The sequence below is a fragment of the Camellia sinensis genome, unplaced genomic scaffold (genome assembly GCF_055761805.1).
Source record: "Camellia sinensis isolate YWXY unplaced genomic scaffold, ASM5576180v1 Unanchor4, whole genome shotgun sequence".
Classification (NCBI taxonomy): domain Eukaryota; kingdom Viridiplantae; phylum Streptophyta; class Magnoliopsida; order Ericales; family Theaceae; genus Camellia; species Camellia sinensis.
In genome coordinates, this window is record NW_028129277.1 from 19,490,001 (window position 1) to 19,502,500 (window position 12,500).

Consider the following 12,500-nt stretch of genomic DNA (forward strand, 5'->3'; position numbering starts at 1 on the left):
CGGCCATCATGCCATGCCACGGCCTCGGCCCGCATGCCTTGCCACGGCGTTGCCCAACATGCCATGCCACGGCCTCGGCCCGCATGCCATGCCATGTCATGCCTTGGCCTTGGCCAGCATGACATGCCACGGCCTCGGCCCGCATGCCTTGCTACGGCGTCGCCCAACAAGCCATGCCACGGCCTCGGCCCGCATAACATGCCACGGCCTCGGACCGCATGCCTTGCTACGGCGTCGCCCAACATGCCATGCCACGGCCTCGGCCCGCATGACATGCCACGGCCTCGGCCATCATGCCATGCCACGGCCTCGGCCCGCATGCCTTGCCACGGCGTTGCCCAACATGCCATGCCACGGCCTCGGCCCGCATGCCATGCCATGCCACGGCCACGGCCCGCATGCCATGCCACGGCCACGGCCTCAGCCCGCATGCCTTGCTACGGCGTCGCCCAACATGCCATGCCACGGCCTCGGCCCGCATGCCGTGCCACGGCCTCGGCCCGCATGCCATGCCATGCCACGGCCCGCATGTCTTGCCACGGCGTTGCCAAACATGCCATGCCACGGCCTCGGCCCGCATGCCTTGCGACGGCGTCGCCCAACATGCCATGCCACGGCCACGGCCCGCATGCCATGCCACGGCCTCGGCCCGCATGCCATGCCACGGCCTCGGCCCGCATGCCTTGCTGCGGCGTTGCCCAACATGCCATGCCACGGCCTCGGCCCGCATGCCTTGCCACCGCGTTGCCCAGCATGCCATGCCACCGCGTTGCCCGGCGTGCCATGCCTTAGCCTTGGCCAACATGTCGAGCCACGGCCTCGGCCCGCATGCCATGCCATGCCACAGCCCGCATGTCTTGCCACGGCGTTGCCAAACATGCCATGCCACGGCCTCGGCCCGCATGACGTGCCACGGCCTCGGCCCGCATGCCGTGCCACGGCCTCGGCCCGCATGACATGCCACGGCCTCGGCCCGCATGCCTTGCCACGACGCCGCCCAACTTGCCATGCCACGGCCTCGGCCCGCATGCCATGCCACGGCCTCGGCCCGCATGACATGCCACGGCCTCGGCCCGCATGCCTTGCTACGGCGTCGCCCAACATGCCATGCCACGGCCTCGGCCCGCATGCCATGCCACGGCCTCGGCCCGCATGACATGCCACGGCCTCGGACCGCGTGCCTTGCTACGGCGTCGCCCAACATGCCATGCCACGGCCTCGGCCCGCATGCCATGCCACGGCCTCGGCCCGCATGCCATGCCACGGCCTCGGCCCGCATGCCATGCCACGGCCTCGGCCCGCATGCCTTGCTGCGGCGTTGCCCAACATGCCATGCCACGGCCTCGGCCCGCATGCCTTGCCACCGCGTTGCCCAGCATGCCATGCCACCGCGTTGCCCGGCGTGCCATGCCTTAGCCTTGGCCAACATGTCGAGCCACGGCCTCGGCCCGCATGCCATGCCATGCCACGGCCCGCATGTCTTGCCACGGCGTGGCCAAACATGCCATGCCACGGCCTCGGCCCGCATGACGTGCCACGGCCTCGGCCCGCATGACATGCCACGGCCTCGGCCCGCATGCCTTGCTACGGCGTCGCCCAACATGCCTTGCCACGGCCTCGGCCCGCATGCCATGCCACGGCCTCGGCCCGCATGACATGCCACGGCCTCGGCCAGCATGCCTTGCCACGACGCCGCCCAACTTGCCATGCCACGGCCTCGGCCCGCATGCCATGCCACGGCCTCGGCCCGCATGACATGCCACGGCCTCGGCCCGCATGCCTTGCTACGGCGTCGCCCAACATGCCATGCCACGGCCTCGGCCCGCATGCCATGCCACGGCCTCGGCCCGCATGACATGCCACGGCCTCGGACCGCATGCCTTGCTACGGCGTCGCCCAACATGCCATGCCACGGCCTCGGCCCGCATGCAACGGCACGGCCTCGGCCCGCATGCCTTGCTACGGCGTCGCCCAACATGCCATGCCACGGCCTCGGCCCGCATGCCATGCCACGGCCTCGGCCCGCATGACATGCCACGGCCTCGGACCGCATGCCTTGCTACGGCGTCGCCCAACATGCCATGCCACGGCCTCGGCCCGCATGCCATGCCACGGCCTCGGCCCGCATGACATGCCACGGCCTCGGACCGCATGCCTTGCTACGGCGTCGCCCAACATGCCATGCCACGGCCTCGGCCCGCATGCCACGGCACGGCCTCGGCCCGCATGCCTTGCTACGGCGTCGCCCAACATGCCATGCCACGGCCTCGGCCCGCATGCCATGCCACGGCCTCGGCCCGCATGACATGCCACGGCCTCGGCCCGCATGCCTTGCGACGGCGTCGCCCAACATGCCTTGCCACGGCCTCGGCCCGCATGCCATGCCACGGCCTCGGCCCGCATGCCTTGCCACGACGTCGCCCAACTTGCCATGCCACGGCCTCGGCCCGCATGCCATGCCACGGCCTCGGCGCGCATGACATGCCACGGCCTCGGCCCGCATGCCATGCTACGGCGTCGCCCAACATGCCATGCCACGGCCTCGGCCCGCATGCCATGCCACGGCCTCGGCCCGCATGCCATGCCACGGCCTCGGCCCGCATGACAGGCCACGGCCTCGGACCGCATGCCTTGCTACGGCGTCGCCCAACATGCCATGCCACGGCCTCGGCCCGCATGCCATGCCACGGCCTCGGCCCGCATGCCACGGCACGGCCTCGGCCCGCATGCCTTGCTACGGCGTCGCCCAACATGCCATGCCACGGCCTCGGCCCGCATGCCATGCCACGGCCTCGGCCCGCATGACATGCCACGGCCTCGGACCGCATGCCTTGCTACGGCGTCGCCCAACATGCCATGCCACAGCCTCGGCCCGCATGCCGTGCCACGGCCTCGGCCTCGGCCCGCATGCCTTGCTACGACGTTGGCCAACATGCCATGCCACGGCCCCGGCCCGCATGCCATGCCACCGCGTTGCCCGGCGTGCCATGCCTTAGCCTTGGCCAACATGTCGTGCCACGGCCTCGGCCCGCATGCCATGCCATGCCACGGCCCTCATGTCTTGCCACGGCGTTGCCAAACATGCCATGCCACGGCCTCGGCCCGCATGCCTTGCTACGGCGTCGCCCAACATGCCATGACATGCCACGGCCTCGGCCCGCATGCCTTGCTACGGCGTCGCCCAACATGCCATGCCACGGCCTCGGCCCGCATGCCATGCCACGGCCTCGGCCCGCATGCCTTGCGACGGCGTCGCCCAACATGCCATGCCACGGCCTCTGCCCGCATGCCATGCCACGGCCTCGGCCCGCGTGACATGCCACGGCCTCGGCCCGCATGCCTTGCCACGACGTCGCCCAACTTGCCATGCCACGGCCTCGGCCCGCATGCCATGCCACGGCCTCGGCTCGCATGACATGCCACGGCCTCGGCCCGCATGCCTTGCTACGGCGTCGCCCAACATGCCATGCCACGGCCTCGGCCCGCATGCCATGCCATGGCCTCGGCCCGCATGACATGCCACGGCCTCGGACCGCATGCCTTGCTACGGCGTCGCCCAACATGCCATGCCACGGCCCCGGCCCGCATGCCTTGCCACCGCGTTGCCCGGCGTGCCATGCCACCGCGTTGCCCGGCGTGCCATGCCTTAGCCTTGGCCAACATGTCGTGCCACGGCCTCGGCCCGCATGCCATGCCATGCCACGGCCCGCATGTCTTGCCACGGCGTTGCCAAACATGCCATGCCACGGCCTCGGCCCGCATGCCTTGCCACGGCCTCGGCCAACATGCCATGCCACGGCCTCGGCCCGCATGCCATGCCACGGCCTCGGCCCGCATGACATGCCACGGCCTCGGCCCGCATGCCTTGCTACGGCGTCGCCCAACATGCCATGCCACGGCCTCGGCCCGCATGCCATGCCACGGCCTCGGCCCGCATGCCCTTCTACGGCGTTGCCCAACATGCCATGCCACGGCCTCGGCCCGCATGCCTTGCCACCGCGTTGCCCAGCATGCCATGCCACCGCGTTGCCCGGCGTGCCATGCCTTAGCCTTGGCCAACATGTCGTGCCACGGCCTCGGCCCGCATGCCATGCCACGGCCTCGGCCCGCATGTCTTGCCACGGCGTTGCCCAACATGCCATGCCACGGCCTCGGCCCCCATGCCTTGCCACCGCGCTGCCCAGCATGCCAATGCACCGCGTTGCCCGGCGTGCCATGCCTTAGCCTTGGCGAACATGCCACGCCACGGCCTCGGCCCGCATGGCTTGCCAGGGCGTTGCCCAACATGCCATGCCACGGCCTCGGCCCGCATGTCTTGCCACGGCGTTGCCCAACATGCCATGCCATGCCACGCCACGGCCTCGGCCCGCATGCCATGCCACGGCCTCGGCCCGCATGCCATGCCATGCCACGGCCTCGGCCCGCATGCCATGCCACGGCCTCGGCCAGCATGCCATGCCAAGGCCTCGGCCCGCATGCCTTGCCACGGCGTTGCCCAGCATGCCATGCCACCGCGTTGCCCAGCGGGCCGTGCCGCGGCCTCGGCCCGCATGCCTTGCGACTGCCTTGGCCAGCGTGCCATGCCACAGCGTGCCATGCCTTAGCCTTGGCCTACATGCCATGCCACTGCCTTGGCCAGCATGTCGTGCCACCGCCACGGCCAGCATGCCATGCCGGTCCGTTGCCCAGCATGCCACGGCCGTGGCGGCATGGCAAGCCACGGCCTCGGCCAGCATGCCATGCCACGGCCTCGGCCAGCATGCCATGGCACTGTCTTGGTCAGCATGCCATGCCATGGCACCGCCTTGTCCAGCACGCCGTGCCGCAGCGTTGGCCAGCATGCCTTGGCCGGCATGCCATGCCAATGCCTTGGGCCAACATGGCGTGCCACGGGCTGGGCCATGCCGGTCCGTTGCCCGGCATGCCACGGCCGTGGCGGCATGGCAAGCCACGGCCTCGGCCAGCATGCCATGCCCCGGCCTCGCCCAGCATGCCATGGCACGGTCTTGGTCAGCATGCCATGCCATGGCACCGCCTTGTGCAGCGTTGGCCAGCATGCCTTGGCCGGCATGCCATGCCAATGCCTTGGGCCAACATGGCGTGCCACGGGCTGGGCGAGCACGGCATGCCACGGGCTGGGCGAGCATGCCACGCCACGGCCTTGGCTAGCAGCAAGGCATGCCACGGCCTCGGCGAGCATGCCATGCCATGCCAAGGCCAAGGCCAAAGCCAAGGCCAAGGCAGTGGGCAAGGCCAAGTCCCTGTGCAAGGCATGGCCAAGGCCAAGGCAAAGGCCAAGGCCGCGGGCAAAGGCCAAGGCCAAGGCCAAGGCCATGGCGTGCCACCGCCTCGATCGATCTTTTTGAACATGATTCTTTTATAATCTTACCCAAACCGTGCAACACAATTAAAAATGCACTACAATCAATTTTAAATGTCATTCCCTATTTTTTTGCAATTTTTCTGGAGCTTTTCGAATTTTTAAAGCCCTTATTTGGCATAAAAAAATCAAAATAAAATAAAAAAAATGAAAAAAATAATTTAATAATTTCTATAATTACTAGTGAATCATCCTTTAATTATGGGAATTTTTCCATAATTTTTTGACTATTTTTATTAATTTTTATTATTTTTTAAGTATTAATATCGAAATAAATTAAAATAAAATATTTTCTGTAAAAAAATATTTTTTTTAATTTTTTTTATGGTGTATTAAATTATTTCCTACAACTTTCATGTTGAAAGTTTTGGCAAAAAACCATTACTTTTTAAAAAAACCCCATTATGACTCCTCGAACATGCTTGATGTTTCCTCCTGCCAGATTGAAAAGGGCTTAACAGGCTATTATAAGGGGGGGGCACCTCCCTTGCCCAGGGCAAGGCAGTGGCAGGTACGCCCCATGTTGGGCGCGGCCTGGGCTGCGGCCTTGGGTTACATGCACTGCGGCTCGACCGCGGCCTGGGCTGCGGCCTGGGGCGGCTCGGCCGCGGCCTTGGGCGGCCTGGACCGCGGCCTTGGGCGGCCTTGCGCGGCCTGGGCGCGGCCTTGGGCGGCCTGGGCGCGGCCTTGCGCGGCCTGGGCGCGGCCTTGGGCGGCCTGGGCGCGGCCTTGCGCGGCCTGGGCGCGGCCTTGGGCAGCATGGCGTGGCATGCGCGCGGGCGTGGGCGGCCTGGCATGCGCGCGGCATGGGCAGCACGGCATGGCATGCGCACGGCCTGGGCGGCCTGGCATGCAGCCGGCCTGGCATGCCCGCGGCGTGGGCAGCACGGCATGGCATGCGCACGGCCTGGGCCAGCAGCATGCCATGCCACGGCCAAGGCAGGCCAGCCAAAGCCAGCAGCATGCCATGCCAAGGCCTAGGCCAGCAGCATGCCATGCCACGGCCAAGGCAGGCCAGCCAAAGCCAGCAGCATGCCATGCCAAGGCCTAGGCCAGCAGCATGCCATGCCACGGCCAAGGCAGGCCAGCCAAAGCCAGCAGCATGCCATGCCAAGGCCAAGGCCAGCAGCATGCCATGCCACGGCCTAGGCCAGCAGCATGCCATGCCACGGCCAAGGCAGCCCAGCCAAAGCCAGCAGCATGCCATGCCAAGGCCTAGGCCAGCAGCATGCCATGCCACGGCCAAGGCAGCCCAGCCAAAGCCAGCAGCATGCCATGCCAAGGCCAAGGCCAGCAGCATGCCATGCCACGGCCAAGGCAGCCCAGCCAAAGCCAGCAGCATGCCATGCCAAGGCCAAGGCCAGCAGCATGCCATGCCACGGCCAAGGCAGCCCAGCCAAAGCCAGCAGCATGCCATGCCAAGGCCTAGGCCAGCAGCATGCCATGCCACGGCCAAGGCAGGCCAGCCAAAGCCAACAGCATGGCATGCCAAGGCCAAGGCCAGCAGCATGCCATGCCACGGCCAAGGCAGCCCAGCCAAAGCCAGCAGCATGCCATGCCAAGGCCTAGGCCAGCAGCATGCCATGCCACGGCCAAGGCAGGCCAGCCAAAGCGAGCAGCATGCCATGCCAAGGCCTAGGCCAGCAGCATGCCATGCCACGGCCAAGGCAGCCCAACCAAAGCCAGCAGCATGCCATGCCAAGGCTTAGGCCAGCAGCATGCCATGCCACGGCCAAGGCAGGCCAGCCAAAGCCAGCAGCATGCCATGCCAAGGCCTAGGCCACCAGCATGCCATGCCACGGCCAAGGCAGCCCAGCCAAAGCCAGCAGCATGCCATGCCAAGGCCAAGGCCAGCAGCATGCCATGCCACGGCCAAGGCAGCCCAGCCAAAGCCAGCAGCATGCCATGCCAAGGCCTAGGCCAGCAGCATGCCATGCCACGGCCAACGCAGGCCAGCCAAAGCCAGCAGCATGCCATGCCAAGGCCTAGGCCAGCAGCATGCCATGCCACGGCCATGGCAGCCCAGCCAAAGCCAGCAGCATGCCATATCAAGGCCAAGGGCAGCAGCATGCCATGCCACGGCCAAGGCAGCCCAGCCAAAGCCAGCAGCATGCCATGCCATGGCCTAGGCCAGCAGCATGCCATGCCACGGCCAAGGCAGGCCAGCCAAAGCCAGCAGCATGCCATGCCAAGGCCAAGGCCAGCAGCATGCCATGCCACGGCCAAGGCAGCCCAGCCAAAGCCAGCAGCATGCCATGCCAAGGCCTAGGCCAGCAGCATGCCATGCCACGGCCAAGGCAGCCCAGCCAAAGCCAGCAGCATGCCATATCAAGGCCAAGGCCAGCAGCATGCCATGCCACGGCCAAGGCAGCCCAGCCAAAGCCAGCAGCATGCCATGCCATGCCTAGGCCAGCAGCATGCCATGCCACGGCCAAGGCAGGCCAGCCAAAGCCAGCAGCATGCCATGCCAAGGCCTAGGCCAGCAGCATGCCATGCCACGGCCAAGGCAGGCCAGCCAAAGCCAGCAGCATGCCATGCCAAGGCCAAGGCCAGCAGCATGCCATGCCACGGCCAAGGCAGGCCTGCCAAAGCCAGCAGCATGCCATGCCAAGGCCAAGGCCAGCAGCATGCCATGCCAAGGCCAAGGCCAGCAGCATGCCATGCCACGGCCAAGGCTGCCAGCCAAAGCCAGCAGCATGCCATGCCAAGGCCTAGGCCAGCAGCATACCATGCCAAGGCCTAGGCCAGCAGCATGCCATGCCACGGCCAAGGCAGCCCAGCCAAAGCCAGCAGCATGCCATGCCAAGGCCTAGGCCAGCAGCATGCCATGCCACGGCCAAGGCAGCCCAGCCAAAGCCAGCAGCATGCCATGCCAAGGCCAAGGCCAGCAGCATGCCATGCCACGGCCAAGGCAGCCCAGCCAAAGCCAGCAGCATGCCATGCCAAGGCCAAGGCCAGCAGCATGCCATGCCACGGCCAAGGCAGCCCAGCCAAAGCCAGCAGCATGCCATGCCAAGGCCTAGGCCAGCAGCATGCCATGCCACGGCCAAGGCAGGCCAGCCAAAGCCAACAGCATGGCATGCCAAGGCCAAGGCCAGCAGCATGCCATGCCACGGCCAAGGCAGCCCAGCCAAAGCCAGCAGCATGCCATGCCAAGGCCTAGGCCAGCAGCATGCCATGCCACGGCCAAGGCAGGCCAGCCAAAGCGAGCAGCATGCCATGCCAAGGCCAAGGCCAGCAGCATGCCATGCCACGGCCAAGGCAGCCCAACCAAAGCCAGCAGCATGCCATGCCAAGGCTTAGGCCAGCAGCATGCCATGCCACGGCCAAGGCAGGCCAGCCAAAGCCAGCAGCATGCCATGCCAAGGCCTAGGCCACCAGCATGCCATGCCACGGCCAAGGCAGCCCAGCCAAAGCCAGCAGCATGCCATGCCAAGGCCAAGGCCAGCAGCATGCCATGCCACGGCCAAGGCAGCCCAGCCAAAGCCAGCAGCATGCCATGCGAAGGCCTAGGCCAGCAGCATGCCATGCGAAGGCCTAGGCCAGCAGCATGCCATGCCACGGCCAACGCAGGCCAGCCAAAGCCAGCAGCATGCCATGCCAAGGCCTAGGCCAGCAGCATGCCATGCCACGGCCAAGGCAGCCCAGCCAAAGCCAGCAGCATGCCATATCAAGGCCAAGGGCAGCAGCATGCCATGCCACGGCCAAGGCAGCCCAGCCAAAGCCAGCAGCATGCCATGCCATGGCCTAGGCCAGCAGCATGCCATGCCACGGCCAAGGCAGGCCAGCCAAAGCCAGCAGCATGCCATGCCAAGGCCAAGGCAGCCCAGCCAAAGCCAGCAGCATGCCATGCCAAGGCCTAGGCCAGCAGCATGCCATGCCACGGCCAAGGCAGCCCAGCCAAAGCCAGCAGCATGCCATATCAAGGCCAAGGCCAGCAGCATGCCATGCCACGGCCAAGGCAGCCCAGCCAAAGCCAGCAGCATGCCATGCCATGCCTAGGCCAGCAGCATGCCATGCCACGGCCAAGGCAGGCCAGCCAAAGCCAGCAGCATGCCATGCCAAGGCCTAGGCCAGCAGCATGCCATGCCACGGCCAAGGCAGGCCAGCCAAAGCCAGCAGCATGCCATGCCAAGGCCAAGGCCAGCAGCATGCCATGCCACGGCCAAGGCAGGCCAGCCAAAGCCAGCAGCATGCCATGCCAAGGCCAAGGCCAGCAGCATGCCATGCCACGGCCAAGGCTGCCAGCCAAAGCCAGCAGCATGCCATGCCAAGGCCTAGGCCAGCAGCATGCCATGCCACGGCCAAGGCAGCCCAGCCAAAGCCAGCAGCATGCCATGCCAAGGCCTAGGCCAGCAGCATGCCATGCCACGGCCAAGGCAGCCCAGCCAAAGCCAGCAGCATGCCATGCCACGGCCAAGGCAGCCCAGCCAAAGCCAGCAGCATGCCATGCCAAGGCCAAGGCCAAGGCCAGCAGCATGCCATGCCATGCCACGGCCAAGGCCAAGGCCGAGGCAGCCCATCCGAAGCCAGCAACATTCCATGGCAAGGCCAACGCAGCCCAGCCAAAGCCGGCGGCATGCCATGCCAAGGCCAAGGCCAGCCGCATGTCTTGCCACGGCCTTGTCCCGCAGCGTGGCGTGCCTTGGCCTTGGGCTAGAACATCGCATGCCACGCCCTTGGCAAGCAATCCTGTCCCTCGTGTAATTGCCATTTGGTTTGGCTTTGACTTACGTATATGTTGCCCTGCGAAATGCTTGTCCCTCGGGTAATAGCCGGTTTGGTTGCCTTTGACTTGCGAACACGTTGCTAGTGCTTTCCCCAGTGGAAGCTTGTTGGGAAAAGTATGTCCCTCGGAAGTTGCCTGTTGCGTTTGTTATTTGCATTCGAGCTATCCGATGCTTGCTGGGTTTCTCTAAGAGTTTTTGCACGTTCGTCGGGCTTTTTAATTATTTATTTACTCATAAAAATTATAATAAAATAAATTAAAAATAAAAAAATAATTAAAAAAATTACTATAATTACTAGTGCCTCATCTTATAATTGTTGGAATTTTTCTAGAATTTTTTGAGTATTTTTAGTAATTTTTATTATTTTTTAAGTATTAAAATTGAAATAAATTAAAATAAAATATTCCGGTGGCCAAATATTTTTTTATAATTTTTTTTATGGTGTATTAAATTATTTCATACAACTTTCATGTTGAAAGTTTTGGCAAAAAACCATTACTTTTTAAAAAAACCCCATTATGACTCCTCGAACATGCTTGATGTTTCCTCCTGCCAGATTGAAAAGGGCTTAACAGGCTATTATAAGGGGGGGGCACCTCCCTTAAGGCTGGCCAGCATGGCCAGGCCACAGGCCACGCCTATGCCTAGGCGGGCGCTTGGCACATGCCATCGCTTGGCTTGTGGCATTGGCTTGTGGCATCGAAACTACATAGCCAAGCACGGGATGCGTCGAGTGGCGGCCCGCGGCGGTGGCGGTGGCACGTTGGCCTAGGGCAGCATGCCATGCCACAGCCTTGGCCAGCAACATGGCATGCCAAAGCCTTGGCCAGCAGCATGCCATGCCCTGGCCTTGGCAAGCATGTCATGCCACGGCCTTGGCCAGCAGCATGCCATGCCACGACCTTGGCCAGCAGCATGCCATGCCCCGGCCTTGGCCAGCATGTCATGCCACGGCCTTGGCCAGCAGCATGCCATGCCACAGCCTTGGCCAGCAGCATGCCATGCCACAGCCTTGGCCAGCAACATGGCATGCCAAAGCCTTGGCCAGCAGCACGCCATGCCCCGGCCTTGGCAACCTTGCCAAGCCACGGCCATGGCCAGCAGCGTGCTATGCCCCGGCCTTGGCCAGCAGCGTGCCATGCCACGACCTTGGCCAGCAGCTTGCCATGCCCCGGCCTTGGCCAGCATGTCATGCCACGGCCTTGGCCAGCAGCATGCCATGCCACGGCCTTGGCCAGCAACATGGCATGCCGCGGCCTTGGCCGGCAGCATGGCAAGCCCAAGCCTTGGTCAGCAGCAGCATGCCATGCCAACGCCTTGGCCAGCAGCATGCCTTGCCACGGCCTCGGCCATCAGCATGCCTTGCCACGGCCTCGGCCATCAGCATGCCTTGCCACGGCCTCGGCCATCAGCATGCCTTGCCACGGCCTTGTCCAGCAGCATGGCATGCCCGGCCTTGGCCAGCAGCATGTCATGCCACGGCCTTGGCAAGCATGCCAAGCCACGGCCTTGGCAAGCATGCCATGTCCCTCGGGTAATTGTACAAGTTGCCTTGCGAAATGCATGTCCCTCGGTTAAATTGCCATTTGGTTGGCTTTGGCGTGCGAACGAGTTGCCTGTGCTTTCCTTGTGGAAGCTTGTTGCGAGAAGTATGTCCCTCGAAAGTTGCCTGTTGCGTTTGTTATTTGCATTCGCGCTAACCGGTGCTTGCTCGGCCTCTCTAAATGTTTTCGCGCGTTCGTCGGGCTTCTTGGTCCTTCGGGGGGTGATTCGTTTTGGGGGGCTGGTGCACAGTGTACGTCGTGGCGCGTGAGTTGTGTTCGGTTTGTGCGAGTTGGACGGATCCCTGCCTGTGCAGCGAACTCCACTGGTGCATTCCTCCATGTCCCTCGGGTTGTCTTCGACTCGCCTTCGGGTTGCTTGCGCTTCCCTAGTGGAAGGTGCCTTGCGAAAAGCGTGTCCCTCGGGTAATTGCCATTTGGTTGGCTTTGACGTTCGAACGAGTTGCCTATGCTTTCCTAGTGGAAGCTTGTTGCGAAAAGTATGTCCCTCGAAATTTGCCTGTTGCGTTTGTTATTTGCATTCGCGCTAACCGGTGCTTGCTCGGCCTCTCTAAATGTTTTCGCGCGTTCGTCGGGCTTCTTAGTCCTTCGGGGGGTGATTCGTTTTGGGGGGCTGGTGCACAGTGTACGTCGTGGCGCGTGAGTTGTGTTCGGTTTGTGCGAGTTGGACGGATCCCTGCCTGTGCAGCGAACTCCACTGGTGCATTCCTCCATGTCCTTCGGGTTGTCTTCGACTCGCCTTCGGGTTGCTTGCGCTTCCCTAGTGGAAGGTGCCTTGCGAAAAGCGTGTCCCTCGGGTAATTGCCATTTGGTTGGCTTTGACGTTCG